The following is a 16,958-nucleotide window of genomic DNA, read 5'->3' as shown; positions in this document are numbered from 1 at the left end:
GAAGGAACTTAAACCCAAATTCAGCAGGAGAAAGCACATAATAACACTAAGAAGTAAAAATAAATACAATAGAAAACAACAGTGTAGAAATTCAAAGAAGCCAAACGTTGGTTTTTTGAAAAGGTGAATGAAATTTCTAATCCTGTAGCTGGACTAATCAAGACATAAAAGAGAGAAAACACGATGATCAATATCAGGAAAGAGAGGACATCACTGTAGACTACAGAGACATTGAAAGGAATTTAAAAATACATTTATAGCTTCAGGCCAAAAAATCTAACTACATAGAAAAAAAAGACAAATTCCTTTAAAAATACAAATTATCAAAATTGACTTCAGGAGAAATATTTAAAAAACTGAATAACCTATTAAAAACATTGAACTCATAAGTCAATACTTTCTTATAAAGAAAACTGTAGACCCCGATGGTTGCATTAGTGTACTCCAGCATACATTTCAGAAAGAAGAAATACTAATACTACCAATTCTTTTGCAAAGGCTAGAAAGAGCACTTGCCACTTGATTTTATGAAACGAACATTACCTTAACACCAAAATTAGACAACCCAGTGTACAAAAATTAAACTAAATACCAAAATGATCATTAATGTAGACATAATAATCTTTAACAAAATATTAGCAAATGAAACTTAGCAACCTAAAAACATGGAATAATATATCCAGATCAAGTGGACTTTATCTCGTGAATGCAATTTTGGTTTAACGTTTGAAAATCAATCATTATAATTCATAACAAGACAAAAAAAGAGAAATGTGATTATTTTAATAGATACAGAAGAATTATTTGATAATATTCAACTGCTAATATATATTATAAAAACTATCTCAATATGATAAAGAACCTCTATGAGAAGTCTACATCTAACATCATACATACTAAAAGGGTGAATGATTTCCCTTAAAATCAGGAACAAAGAATGACCATTTCTATTCAACTTTGTACTGGAGTTTCTAATTAGTGCAATAAAATTAAAACAAAAAGCATAGAAATAGGTAGATTGCTAAGGAAGAAATAAAATGCTGTTTGTTTGCAGATAATGTGAGCATGTACATAGAAAATCCTAGGCAACATACAAAGAAATCTATTTTATTTAATTTTTTTAAGTTTATTTATTTTGAGAGAGAATGTACATGTGTGCATGCAGGGGAAAGGTGCAGAGAGAGAGGGAGAGAGAGAATCCCAAGCTGACTCCCCTCTGGCATGGAGCCCAATGCAGGATTTGAACTCAGGAACTGTGAGATCATGACCTGAGCTGAAACCAAAAGTTGGAGACTTAACTGAGTCATTCCTAAAGAAATCTATTTTAAATGATCAGTGAAATTAGCAAGATCTTAGGAAACAAGATCAATATATAAAATTTAATTTTATTTCCATATTACTTCAACTAATAATTAGGAAACACAGCTCCTATTCAAATCTCAATAGAAAGTTTTGTAGGAGATGACAATATTATTCTAAAACATATGTGGGGAAAAAAATACCTAAGGGAGAAAAACAACATTAGAGAGCTTGCATTACCTAATTTCAAGATATTCTAAGTTACTCGTAATCAAGACAATGTAGTATTGATTTCAGGATAGATAATTTAACCAATGGAAAAGAATAGAGTCTAGAAATTGACAATACATAAATGGTCAACTAATTTTTTTACAGTGCCAAGGCAATGCAATGGAAAAAGTTAATCTTTCCAACAAATAATACTAGAAAAAACATATTTCCATGTAGGAAAAAAAAATGCATCTTAACCCTTAGCTTTACATCACACAAATATTAAATCTAATAGGATTGTACAACGGCCTAAATATAAATACTAATATATTATAAAACATCCAAAAGAAAAAGGAGAAAATCTTCATGACCTAGGGATGGGCAAAAGTTTCTTAGGACACAAAAAACATGGAGTATTCAAGAAATGATACTTGAGGGGTGCCTGGATGGCTCAGTTGGTTGAATGTCTGACTCTTGGTTTCAGCTCAGGTCACCATCCCAGAGTCCTGGGATCAAGCCCTGTGCTAGGCTCCAGGCCCCTCACCCCCCATTTCTCTCTCTCTCCCCTGCTTCTGCCCCTCTCCCCAGCTAGCTTTCTGTCTCTAAAGAAAGAAAAAAAACAAGAAATAATACTTGTGCTCTTCAAAAGACACCATTAAGAAGACAATAAGGTAAGCTACCAACTGGAACCAAATATTTTCAGTGAATATGTTTGAAAAGGTCTTAAGTCCAAAATATATTTAAAAAAAAAAAACCCTCAGTAATTAGACACCAAATAACTTAGTTAAAAATGGGCAGACTGTGTGTGTGTGCACGTTTATTGATATACGTGTGTGTGTGTGTATATCAATAAATACTTGAAAATATGCTCAATATATGTGCACATATATCATATACAAACACCAATAAACACCTAACATCATTCATCTTCAGAAAAATGAAAATTAAAACCACCACAACAGAACACTGACAACAGAATGTGTTGGTGAGGATATGAACTCATTGGATCCGACATGCATTTGTTAATGGGACAGTATGTCATTATAGTCACTTTGAAAAACAGTTTGGTAGCTTTCTTTATACAGTTAAACAAATACCTACCATATGCCCCAACAATTCTACTCCTAGTTATTTACCCAGGAGAAATGAAAACATATGCCCACTAATAGATGTGTACACAAATTTTCATATGAGCAACAAATAGTGCTCACATTTTATAATAGTGAAGAGTAGAAACCACCCAAATGTCCACCAAAGGTGAGTGGGTAAACCGAGTACACTATATCCCTAAAAGGGAAATAAATAAAAATAAATTTTAACAACTTATAAATAAATAAATAGGGTGAAACTGATACAATAATGTGGATGATTTCCAAAAACAATATGCTGAGCTAAAGAAGCCAAATAGATACAAAAGACTATATGCTTTAAGATTCTATTTATATACAATTGTAGAAAAGGAAAATCTAATATATAGTGTCAGAAAGCAGATTAGAGATTTCCTGAGGTTCCAAATCAGGGATCATCAGGAAAAGGAACATGGAAAGGTTTTAGGGTAATAGACATGTTCTATGGTTTCACTGTAGCAATGCTAATAGGATATAGACATTTACTAAAATGTGATAAATGATATACTTAGAATAGGTGCACTGCACTGTGTATACATTATAATCTGATACAATTATTTTTTAATTTTTTTAGTGTTTATTTTTTGACAGAGCAAGCGAAGGAGGGGAGAGAGAGGGAGACACAGAATCTGAAGCAGGTTCCAGGCTCTGAACTGTCAGCACAGAGTCAGACACAGAGCTCGAACCCACAAGCCATGAAATCATGATTGAGCCGAAATCAGACACTTAACCACCCGAGCCACTCAGGCGTCCTTGATACAATTAATTTTTAAAAGTGAACTTCCATGCACAGATTTCCCAGGCAACCGTACCAAAAGTTTTCACTATCTGTCTCTCTCCAACTGATATCCCCCTTATTCCTATTACTGTTTATTTTTAATGATTAATATTTGCTAATTGGCTCTACTTTTTACTTATTTCTTCCTTATTATGTGTGTATGCTACCAGAATAGAAGTTTTGTGGAGGCAATCAGCTTGCTATTATTTAACAGAAATCTTGAGAACTAATTCAGTATGAAAGATTGGATAATAATATATCAATAAAAATATTCTTTAATGCTAGGTAATTATATTTAGGAAGCTTGCCATATCTGTTCTGAGATCTTATTTGTTCTTAGAGTATAAATCCTATAATCCTGGAAAGAAGCACATTTCTTCTATTGATTATAATAAGACATCTAATTTGCAAACACACAGGTAAAACTTTAAAGCAATTGGCCTTTTCCAAATTTTTATATTGTAGGCTCCTTCCACCTTCTATGATTCTTGAGATAGAAAAAGAAAGACTGAAATGTACAGTTCTCCTTGTGCTGGAAAAGAAAATTATATGACATACATAAAACGTTATCCTACCACAACACAGTTTTCAAGGGCTTGATACATTCACTAGATCTCTTGAGTATTTGGAAACTCCTTGCATTTTTTTTTTTAATGATTTCCTCATTTAGTTTCAAAAGATATATACATGGACATACAATTTATATTTTATGAATTATACGGCTTTCATCTACAGCTTCCTCATATAGTTAACAGCCCTTTCACTGTCCATCAAAGCATGATGTAGCAGAAAGATCTTGCTCTGGAGTCAGAGTCAAGTCAGAATATTAGCTCTAGCCCCCTCTTGGGAAATGTTAACAACATTCCTATATGTTAGATCTTTAGCTTGCTCATCTGAAAAGAGAAGATGTTAGTTATCAGTTCTGAACTTCTTCATGTATGTGTTATAGAGGGAGGTTGCCTGAAGAAGTCTGAATGGACCTTCTCTCAGTTCTCACATGCCTAGAAGCAACAGAAAACACCAACTAAAATGAGCAATTGGAAATTTTTTTTTTTTAATTTTTTTTAACGTTTTTTATTTATTTTTGAGACAGAGAGAGACAGAGCATGAATGGGGGAGGGTCAGAGAGAGGGAGACACAGAATCTGAAACAGGCTCCAGGCTCTGAGCTGTCAGCACAGAGCCCGACGCGGGGCTCGAACTCACGGACCGCGAGATCATGACCTGAGCTGAAGTCGGCCGCTTAACCGACTGAGCCACCCAGGCGCCCCGAGCAATTGGAAATTTATGAGCCCTCTCCCACAAGTGGTTGATGGTAGAGGGATTGTTTATTGAACAGATTCTCTTTCTGTACAACATTTCTCAGCTTATTTTCTTGTCATTTCACTGTGGCCCCCCATACTTCCAAAGTAGCTGTTCCCACTATGATAAGCATATGCCATTGATCAGAGGTAGAAAATAAGTCTGTTTTGTGTATCTTTTTAAGAAAGCAGGCAAAGCTTCTACAAACCCCCTACCAAGCTTCCTCTCACAAAGAATGGGCCAGATTTGCATAGCCCTGCCAGGGACTCACTGCATGAGGGGATTGGATTACAATGATTGATTTCCATTAATCAAAATTCATCCTATGGCACTGGGGAGGCACCCATCATCCCTCTTGAGATACACTTATCATATAAGGAAAAAGTAATAAAAATAAGGTCCTGTTTGCAAGGATGAAGCAGACCAAGGAGACATTTACCTCCAGGGAATTCATCATCATCTATGGTCTGGTGGCAGGGTTATTGCTGACCCAGAATTCAAGTGGTGCTGCACATTGATAGTGTCTTCATCTCTCTAGGAGGCAGAGGTCTGTGGGCTGTGTTTGGGTGGGGGTGAAAAATAATAATAAGTTGTTAATTTACAATTAGAATTGTAAACTGTGGACAGAAATGCTACTATTTTTGGCATTGTTGTGACTCTGATCCCAGGATTTTATCACCAGAATATTGTTGTTCAGAAAACCAGAACTCAAGACTCATAATTATTACTTGACCTTAGGAAATTCCTTGTTTTCTCCCCCAAAGGTGACTTGAGTGTATCCTTGAAGATACTTAAACCTTAAAGAGGAGACTGTTCATGGAAACAGAGATGTTTGTATCCACAGCCCTTGAATAAAGACTTTGGCACTTTTTTAAAAGTCTCGAATTCAAGGATTTTTCCATATGCTCTGGGAAAATTACGGTCTTTTGGGAGACATGTCAAAGTTTCTAAAACCATAGAATATTTTGTCAAATAGCCAAATTAGACCTATTCTTTACATTTTGGTTCTGCGTTGGAAATACTTTGATCTAGATTAACTGATTTCTTCATACAGGTTTTGTCTAGAGACACTATAATGCAATTAATTTGGTTTCTGTGTACTGAATTAAACTGTCACTTACCTAGGTCTCAGGAATTAGTACTAAATCATTTTAGTTAGAATTGAGAGTGATCACATCTCCTGATGTCCTTACACAGAAAGTTAATTATATAAAGTGTACAAATTTTACTAGCTAATTCAAAGTGGTCAGTTTATTTCATTTACCTACATATCTTTCAGGGACATTTCACTGTTATTCCCACATAGTCTCAAAAGAATTGATTTATAAGGGTTAAGTGTGATTGTGCATATGAAGGATTAGCATTACTGACTGTTATGGCTGGCATGCACATAGTAGGCACTCAATAAATGTGATGTGCTATTATTTTATCCTGAAAATTGGAATTATGGCACCTCCCTCTCAGTGTTATTACAGAAATGTAATTAAATATCATCCACATAGATGCCAAGTATAGTACCCAGCTTCTATACAGGAACTCAATAAATGTTCATTTCATTCCTTTCCCTGCCTACTAAACAAAACATCCAGAGGAGTAATAACACTGTCTTCATGATCCTACATCACCTCAGCAAAATAATTTCCTCTTCTTAGAAGAGAGAAACTACCAATAAAGTCTGGTTTCAATTTATTTAGAATATTCTCTCCTTTTGACAGTATAAAATAAATCCCTGCTATGAAATAACCTTTTTGCTGATCTGTGTATAATGGTAACTCAGTGCCACCTACTTCTTTTTGGATGAATAAATTAAAAATACTTTGTTTCAAAAATGCAACAAGCATACTAGTTGTATAAAGAAACTGCCCATTACAGACAAAGTAGAGTTTCTGTGGGTAGCAGCAGGTGTTTGGGAGTGCAAGCTGTAGGCATTTATAACTCTGAGTGTTACTGTCTCCTTGAAAGAATTTGCTATTTACTTCCAACAGAGGACAATTAGACTTAAATTCCAAAGCCACACATCAGGTGAAGTGTAAGAGAAGAGCAGAGGAGGAGTGACTGGTAATTTTAGGTAGCATGATTCTTACCTTTTGTGGTTAGTCAGGTGAAGTATAAAACATCAATAATAATGCTCTTTAATGCTGGATAATTGCATTTGGGGAGCTTGCTTACCTGTTCTGAGATCTCCCTGAGAGTGTAAGTTCCATGATGCTGCATAGAAGCACATTTCTACTACTGATTATAACAAGACATTTCCTTTGCACACCCAGAGATAAAAACTCCAAAACAATTTTCACAAATTGTAACATTCTAGAGTAGATGATGTTTGAAGTACAATTTCCATGCAATTTAATATTTCTTCTCTGGCTGGAAAATTGTTGGGCTTCTGTTGTAGATGGGCATTGTTTGTTTGTTTTTTCAAAGAAATAAATCAGGAAATTATTTGTGCTCTCATATCCTCTTTTATTTCTAGGGAGCATGTTAATTGTTGCATTAAATGTCACTAGCTTATCTTCCTCAAATGAATGAAAGGTTTTACCTGTCCTGTCCAACTGCATAGGAAAACAGCTTTGATTTGGCAATTATAATACTTATGGGTTTGGGAAGAGTGTGTGTGGTGGAGGTTTGGCTTCATGTTATAAATTCACTGGTATCTCCTCTGGGAACTTTATTCAAAAGTCTATAAATTTCAGAAACACTACTGAATGTTTCCAGTAGAGATTAAACTGTTCACTGCTCATAGAAGTTGTAGAGATGTGTGGCCAGACGTGGAGTAGGATTTTCAATTCTCATAATAAATGTTGACTCTTCCACTTGCATTTTTGTAATCAAAGTTCAGGGTTACATGCCTAGCATAGTGCTCAGACTATGCTAGGTATTCACTAAGGATTTGTTGAGTGAGTAATAATAACATAGATAATGACCCTTCACTCTAAGGTTAACTGTGATATCAGCACCTAGGATAGTTCAGCACTGAATTTGAATCTGTATGTAGGCATTCCTTGCCCCTTGTTCAAGTATAAATGCAAACTGCCTGCTTATCTAGCTACTCAAGAAAACAACAAAGAAAGATAGTCTGGTGAATATTATCCATTTACTCCTGTAGGATTCTAATTTGTGTTCATATAATCACGTTAAACCAACAGAAGACAATATATTTTTTGAACACATTAGCTTCATGTGCAACCAAATCGCATTTAATGGCTTTTGTTTTAATCTTATAACCTAGACTATTATCCACTTCTGCATTTATTTTAAAGAAATTATGGTGGGAAAAGTATGAATCTTGGAGTCAGACAAAGGAGTGTTGGAAATGTTATTAATGGTGTTGTCTTGAACAGTTTTCTCATTTATAAAATGGTGACCTGGAAATTATATGGAAAAATACAGCATGGCAAATGCTGAGTATCCTATGAATATACTAGAATGCTGCCATTATTATTATTTCTGCCATCATCATTATTATTGTGTTTACTATTATAAGGCTTTTAAAAATATTTTTTAATGTTTATTTTTGAGAGACAGAGAGCGCGAGCAAGAGTATGAGTGGGGGAGGGGCAGAGCGAGTAAGGAACACAGAATCTGAAGTAGGCTCCAAGCTCTGAGCTGTCAACACAGAGCCCAATGCAGGACTTGAACTCATGAACTGTGAGATCAAGACCTGAGCTGAAGTTGGACACTTAATCCACTGAGCCACCCAGATGCCCCTTATTCTTTTTTTAAAAAAAATTTTTTTTTTTTAACGTTTATTTATTTTTGAGACAGAGAAAGACAGAGCATGAACGGGGGAGGGTCAGAGAGAGAGGGAGACACAGAATCTGAAACAGGCTCCAGGCTCTGAGCAGTCAGCACAGAGCCCGACGTGGGGCTCGAACTCACATACCGTGAGATCGTGACCTGAGCCGAAGTCGGACGCTTAACCGACTGAGCCACCCAGGCGCCCCAGATGCCCCTTATTCTTGGACTTTTACTCATTGATTCCAAAAATATTGCACTAGGTCACATGATCTCCCTTATATCAAGGTCTGTAGCTGACAGGTTATTTTAGAATGAATGCTAGGAAAATCTTTTCTTTTCCTGAAGCAAAATACCTCTTTGCTGATAGAGATATGTATAGTATTGTGTTTCTATAGGAAACACAAACTGAATTTTAATTTTAGCTCACAGCTCTAGTCATAATACCAAAAATGACTAAAATTGCTTCTTTTAAAAAAATCCATAATTATAATTTTTCTAATTACATTTTTTTTCTTTTTGTTATGATGACCTTTTGTAAGTCACTTTAAATTCTTTTGGAAAGACATTTGGTTTAATTAAATGGAAGTGTTTATAACATGATTAAAATTGAAGAGTATTGGCATAATTTATTCTTTGTTTTGTGCAAAATTGATTTCATCTTTGCTCATGAATATCTTTCAAAAACAGTTTTTAAGATTATATTGCAAACTAATTATATCATACATTTTGGCCCTTTTGTTTCATCGAGGTGTGAACGCCATATTTTTATGACCCATTTAAAAGATTGAGAGAGAATTATGTGTCTTTATCTACACCAGATACAGACATTTGTGACACAAAGCTATGCATTATTCCATAATATTTAATTTTGGATTTTAGATAAATTATAATTTTCCTGAAGCAATTCAGTTCATTTATTGATTAAATAATTGAATGGACAGTACCCCATTCTGAGATGAAACATTAATTAAATCTTTATGGCTCTGTACTATCAAACCCATCTTTGTGTCTGAGTTCTATTTAGAGATAATCGACCACAAATATGAATGCATGGAGTCTTTTAACAAAAGGGTGCACCTGTTAAAACTTCAGATTCTGAGTCTAGATTCATGACCATGTCAGCACAATTATTAAAACACTACCTAAATAAAGCATGAGATGAACAGCAGGTAAGCTGTCCCTTCATAACTGATTTACCAAGCACTCAGTACCTCCTATGCATTGAGCAATATGGTACAAAGATTATTAATATATTTTCCCTTCTCTCAAAGAATTCCCAGATTGGAAGGGAAGGAAATATGTATAGATGCATAGTTCCAGACAACATGACAAATACTAAAATTGACGTTTTCATGGATTTCAGTGGTGACATAGAGTAGGTGGTTCAGAAAAATGATTTGTAATAGATGATGGTTGAGTTGGTTCTTAAGTGATACTTGGAATTTTCCAGTCGGATAAAGTAGAAAATGCATGCTAAGGTGCAAAGATGGTGAGGTGATATCAACAGAACATATTCAGGAGACTGTAAATAACTTAAAATAGTAAATAGTCTGCAGCAGTTTGTATAGTAGAGGAACCCAAAGGATTGTGAAAAGACTGTGCAGGTTCAATCACTGATCTATTAGGGTGCCCTCCTTGTCTGGATAATAATCACCAGCATTGGTTTACATATATACTATGATCAAGAGAAGTTTCAGTGACTTATTTATCTCTGAACCTTCAGCCAAGACAAATCATTACTTCATTCATCTATTTATTTAACAAAACCAGTTATAGTACTAAGCCCAGGGGAGATAATGGTACACAAAACAAATAAGATCCATACCTTTGTTCTCTAGTAGTAAAGAAACAGGAACAGGTACTATACACATATAAAAATAGCCTCCTGGAGAAAATAATGCAGGCTAATATGTTGGAGAGTGACTGGAGGTTGACTCTAGACTGAAGAGTCACTGAAAGCCTCTCTGAGGAGATGACTTTTAAGCTGACACTTGAATCAGAGAAATGGCCAGCTATTCAAAGGCAGGTGGGAAGACTATTCCAGATCCAGGGAAGAGCAAAAAGAAATTCCCAAGGTAGAATACAAGCTCAGCTTCTACAAATAATCACAAGAAGTTCGGTCTGACCAGAGCAAAAGAGCAGAGAGAGACCAAACAACCAATGTGGACTATCACTTTGTAGAGTGGGAGAATAAATTTAAATTTTATCATTAATGCAATGAGAAGTTACTGAAAATTTAAGTAGGAAAGTAACATGACCCAATTTATGCTTTGAAAAGAATGGCCTACATGGAGAATGTCCTGTAATAGAACAAGACAGGAGGCAAGGAGACAACTGGGGAGGCTTTTGAACAATCCTGATCACCTTAGATTAAGATAGTAACAGAGGAGAAGGGGTGGGGGTGGGGGGTTGACAAACTGAGTATATACTTTGGACACTGAGAAATATGATTTGCTGTTGTCTTAGCTTTGCAAGAATGACAGAGAGGAAGGAAACAGAGATAACTTCGTGTAGATTTTCTGAAAGGGAGGAAGGGACTTAAGGGACCCAACTTAAACAATAACAATAATAGTAGAAAACACTTAGATAAGTGCTTACTCTGTGCCAGACACTACTCTAAGCATAGTTACATGTATTAACTCATTTAGTTATTACAACTCTATGAGTTCAGTAGTACTCTTATTCCCATTTTACAGATAAGGATACTGAAGCAGAGAGATGTAGACTTGCTAAAAATCATACAGGCACAGTTTCACCTTAATACATTTGCATGATTAATCCCATCATCTCCTAGTCTTTTAGTCTTTTCTCATTGAAGCCCACCCTCACCATTCTACTTAAGACTATAACACTAGCCTCTCCACTGCACTCTCAGTTATATCCTGCTCTAAAGTAGCCACCCAGGTGGCTCAGTGAGTTAAGTGCCTGACTTGATCTCAGTTCAGGTCATGATCTCATGGTTTGTGAGATCAAGCCCCTCTCTGTGGGTGCTGTGCTGATAGCATCAAGCCTGCTTGGAATTCTCTCTCTCCCTCTCTCCCTGCCCCTCCTCTGCTCTGTTTCTCTCTCTCTCAAAATAGATAAATAAACTTTAAAATGTAAATAAAATACCAAATACTGTACTCATTTATGTTGTTTACCTGTCCCTACTAGAATATAACCTCCACAAGGGTGAAGGGTTTGTCAGTTTTGTGCATTGTTGTATTCCAAGAACTTGAACAACCTTTGACACATAGTTAACATTCAATAGATGATTCCTGATTAAATAATGAGCAAGTGAATAAATGCCTGAAGTTGTAAAGCTGAGGTTTAAACCCTGGTGGCCTGCCTCCAGAGTCTCCATGCCTCCTCACTCTACTATGCCATAATCCCTCTCAGGAGGGGATGAAAAATGACTGTTGCTCCTCAGTTGGCAGGAGGCCTATGTGCTGGACTGATCCAGATCCAAATTATGAAGTGGAAGAGATGGTAGCTAACTTGAGCTAGTCCTTACCTCGACTGCCTCCTTTCTTCCCCCTAAACTCCTCTTCTCTCTGAGCACCTACCCCCTTCACTATTTTGCTTGACTAATCACAATGTGTCTTATAATTTCAACCTAAATATCAGGTCCTCTGTAAAGAATGCTTTTAGGGGCACCTTGGTGGTTCAGTTGGTTAAGTGTCTGAGTCTGGATTTCAGCTCAGGTCATGATCTCACCCTCGTGAGATCAAGCCCTGTGTCGGGCTCCTAGCTAGGTGAGGAGCCTGCTGAAGATTCTCTCCCTCTCCCTTTCCATCTCTATGCCTCCCCGACAACTCTGTCTCTCTCTCTAAAGAAAACAGTAAAAAAGTAAAAACCAAAGGATGCTTTTATTCAGCCAAGACTGAGCTAGTTGCCCCTTCCGTGTTGCTCATTGAACTCTGTGCTTTTCACCTTGTGAACTGACAGAGTGGTTTAAGTGTCCACTGAACTGTCCTGTATTTACCTGAGGGCGTTGTCCCAGCACCTGGCATCTGATAGGTGCTCAAAAAATTTTGTAAGTTGACCTGAATGACTTTAGGAAGTCCCCCAAATATAAAACTTTATAAATAGTTTGGGACCTATCTGTAAAGAGTTAATGCTAACCAGTTCAAACTGCTTAGGGGCTTTGTGAATCATTGTTACCAATAGTTCAGTTCGAATTATGTTATAATCAAGATGAGCTTCTGTTTGCCTTACCCATTCCCATATCACTCAAAGAAGCTAACTGAGAAAGCAAAGTTCAAATTCTAAAATCCTCTGAACCATTTAAAGTATATATTTTAGACTAAAATCCCTTTTTGATTGGCTGAAGCCACCATAATTGGAGCCAATTGAATCTGAATTTAAACATGTCTGAGTTGTGATAATACTGGAAGGGTTGTTTACCACATACAAAAATTTAAGCAATATGGATTATCTGGTAAGGTAAAGAGAGTCTTTAGAAAGCAATTTATATTCTGTAGATTGGAGGAAATAAGACCTTGAAAAAAGATCTAATCACATTTTGTATTGATATTTTAGGAAAATTTGTAGTAGCAATATACGAGCACATAAACCCCACCAGTGAACTAATCTGAAATTTAAATCAAAATAACTTGTATTGGCCTATTCTAGTTTCTGATGATTCATTTTTTTTTTCTGAGTCGTGGAAGAACAGCAATATAATCTCTTTTATGTAACTAGTTTAATTTTTCATAAGCAGCCCTAAGGTTAAAAAAAAAAAGAACTTGAGAACATAATATGTAATTGAATCATCTTGGAACAAGAACAGCAGAAGGTAATGAAGATTTAGGTAGGGAATGGATTTCACACTGTTCTTCCTACTTTCCTTTGCGGTCACATCAGTGAATGAGATTTCTGTTTAGAAAAATCAATAGGAATTTACGGTGAACCTTGGAGGAGGGCATTCTGATGTGACAAGGAACTCTGAAGGCAATTGTTACTCAGTGTTGAGGCAGCTCCTTCCTACTGCTGGGGGAGGGAATGAGCAGATGAGAAAACAAGACTGAGTGATATGAGGACCCTGACTGACTAGGAACAGAGAAATCCTCACAGATTCTTTTTCTTTCTTTGTCAATCAATTATTCCAGTCATTCATTCACCCACTTATTCATTCAACAGTTTTCATATGCCTCGCTGGGCCAACCTCTCTACAGAGCATGTGTAATTAAGAAAGAAGTAAAATACAACACCTAGTTCCCATGAATCTCACAATGTAGAGGGGGAAGCAAGCAAGAAAAGTAATCAGCAAAATGCACAGTGATAATTGCCATAAAAGAGAGGATGTCTGGCCTATGGAATTTAGGAAAGATTCCTGGAGGGGGAACTCCCTAGGCTACATCTTCGTGGAAAGTAGTAGAAGTCTATGACAAAAAAAAAATAATAAGTCCAGGAAATAGTATCTACATAGCATTAGTATACATAAAGAGTTCTGTACTCTTTCAGGTAGGATTAGATTTGCTTATACGTAGTCGGAAAACATCAGATTAATAGGGAGTTAAGTAAAAGAGATGCTTGTTTTTGTCATAAATATAGTTTCAGGACTGCTGGATTCCTTGAGGATCCAGGCTTCTTTTCTCACTTGCTTCTCTACTGTCCCTGGACATGACCCTCATTCTCTCAGTCTAAATTGGCATCTGTATTTAGACAGCAGGATTTAAAAAAAAAAAAAAAAAAGAAAGAAAGAAATAGGGTTCAGAGGGTACATGCTAACTCTCAAAGATATTCTGAGAAATCACCCCATCACTCTCTTACATCTCATTCCCCAAAACCTAGTGGCATCTAGCTGCAAAGGAGGCTGGGATCTGTAGTGTACGTTCCTTGAGGCTGTGTGTCAAGTGAAAATTCTATTATTATGGAAGCAGAGGAGATTGGATTTTTGGAGGAAAACAATAGGTTTGGCTGTAAGCAGAAAATAGTCAGATGTTCAAGAAATGCTGTTTATTTCCATGTGACTTAAACAGAGGTGGAGAGGGGGATGGGATGGAGAATGGTGTGATCGAAAGTCGGAGGCATGTCATGGGCCACACATAAAGAGTCCTCAGCCAATTAACAATAAATGTTTACTGTGCCCTTGAAAATATGTCAGTTATAATTTATGTGTACTGCCTTTTTTTCCATCTTTCAGATAACTCTTCGAGATACAATTATTTTTATTCCTATTTTAAAGTTAAGGTTATGAGGGTTTAAATACTAAGAAATTTTCCTACAATTTGCTGTTGTTAAGTTTAGAAGCTAAGCTGTGAATTTAGGTTGGTCTGATTCCTGTGTAAGAGTGACAAGTAGCTTGGCTTGCTGGAGCTAAAATTTCACCTTTTCCCCTTGGGCTCTGCATCTCCTACTTCTTTCTGTGGTCTCTTTCTGAGTGAGCTACTTGGATACACTTAGCACATCTTGGTCTGGTCAGAATCAAAGTGCCTGAGAGCAAGAGAGCAATAAACTAAGACTTAGCTGCTCACGGTGTGAACAAGGAAAGGAGTCAGTCTGCAAATTAAGTCTTGGCTTTTCACCTCACGTTTTCATTAAGTCTTAACTCTGTATATAAAAAAGTTAATTATACGGTGCTTTAATCCTATATAAAAGGTCAACCAAGTCCTGCATTATGTAAGACGTTAAGGCAATTCTTGGAGTAGAAACCCATTTGAACGGTTGATCAAGGTAAATCATAAGTGTTTCGTGAAGCACTCTTCATAATAAGATTCAGTTATTTCCATTGAGAATGTCCAAGTCTGTGACTGGAGTACCTCACCTAGTGTAAGCAAAACTAATCTTACCAAGGACAAACTGTGATACTCACCTTTGTAGTTTATAGTTTTATTCTTGACAAAATTTATTTTCTATGTGTGTAGTTATAAACATATATATTCATTTTACACAAATTGCTGAACACAGAAGGGATGTGGATGAAGAAATTAATTTAAAAAAAATCAGAAAACTTCCACGCAGAAAAACCTGCTGTGGCAATGCCAGTATATTTCCTTCTAATTTTAAAACAATTTATGTTTATGCTTGTTTTTCATAGGTTGAAATCACACTATTTTACAATTTTATTGGCACATTTTAAAAAGACTGCATTGTAGGGGCTCCTGGGTGGCTCAGGACTTCGGCTCAGGTCATGATCTCACAGTTTGTGGGTTCGAACCCCACGTCAGGCTCTATGCTGACAGCTCAGAGCCTGGAGCCTGCTTCTGATTCTGTGTCTCCCTCCCTCTCTGTTCCTCCCCTGCTTGTACTCTGTCTCTCTGTCTCTCTCTATCTCTCTCCCAAAAAAATAAATAAACATTTAAAAATTAAAAAAAAAAAAGACTCTATTATACATGTTTTCCACGTCATTAAAAACTTTTATAAACAAAATTTAAATAATCACATGATGCCCCATCTTGTGAGGCTATGGTCATTTAATGAACCAATGATTAAGATACATGCAGAGCAAAACAATTTTGGTTAGAGTGGTAACTGATTTGGATGGACAATTGAGGCCTGGTTCCACAGAACTTCAGTGTGCTTTGCCCTTTAGTGCTTGTATCCTCCCAAAGTAGAAACGTCCTTTTCTCAAGTCCATACCTCCTTCCCAAGTTTGAAATCCATCCATTGTGATGGAACTTTTGGCTAGAGGGGTTGCATAGGTAGTATTCTAACAATAGCAATGTGAAATCACTACCTCAAGGAGATATCTACACCCTCCGTGTTCACTATAGCATTATTTGTATTAGCCAAGACACAGAAACAACTTAAGTGTCTATAACAAATGAATGGATAAAGAAAATGTGAAATATATATAAAATTGAATGTCATTCAGCCATTAAAAAAAAAAAAGAAATCTTGTCGTTTGCAACAAGTGGATGAAACTTGAGGGCATTATGCTAAGTGCAATAAGTCAGAGAAAGAGAAATACTGCATGATCTCACTTTTATGTGGAATCTAAAGAAAAAGCCAAACTCCTAGAAATAGAGAGTAGACTGGGGTTTGCCAGGGGCTGGCATGCAGGCGAAATGTGGAGATGTTGATCAAAGGGTAAAGTTCAGTTACAAGAGGGATGAGTTCTGGGGATGTAATATATCGCATGGTGTCTATAGTTAACAGTACTATATTATATATTTGAAATTTACTAAGAGAATAGATCTTAAATGTCCTCACCACTCACACAAAAAATTGATACTCCACCCTCTAACAAAAGCAATCTGGGACCAGAGATGATGCTCTTGATCACTCATCAATATAGGCCTACCTACCTTCCTTCTGTTTGATTCAGACATAAGTCATTCATAGTTCTGAAAAGTATGCTTTGTTTTTATATCACCATGTCGTGGCACATGCTGTGTCCTCTGACGTGTCCACATGGCACTATTCATCCTTCAAAGTCGAATCCAATATCGGCTTCCTTTAGCTTTACCTCATCCATTCCTCTCCCTTCCTCTACCCCAACTGTAGGAAGACTCTGTCTCTTCTATACCTCTACGACTTGATTCATACCTCTGTTCTGTCACCAAAAGAATTCTCTTAATCCAT

General features: G+C 36.3%; 1 protein-coding gene across 1 annotated transcript in view; it reads left to right on the top strand.

The window, feature by feature from the left end:
- Nucleotides 1-16,958, top strand: part of TENM4 (teneurin transmembrane protein 4) — a 2,883,939-nt gene that overhangs the window by 562,411 nt on the left and 2,304,570 nt on the right.

Source organism: Panthera pardus, unplaced genomic scaffold, assembly GCF_024362965.1.
Source record: "Panthera pardus isolate Hobbes unplaced genomic scaffold, ASM2436296v1 HiC_scaffold_12, whole genome shotgun sequence".
Lineage (NCBI taxonomy): Eukaryota > Metazoa > Chordata > Mammalia > Carnivora > Felidae > Panthera > Panthera pardus.
This window is presented reverse-complemented; position numbering and strand designations above follow the sequence as displayed.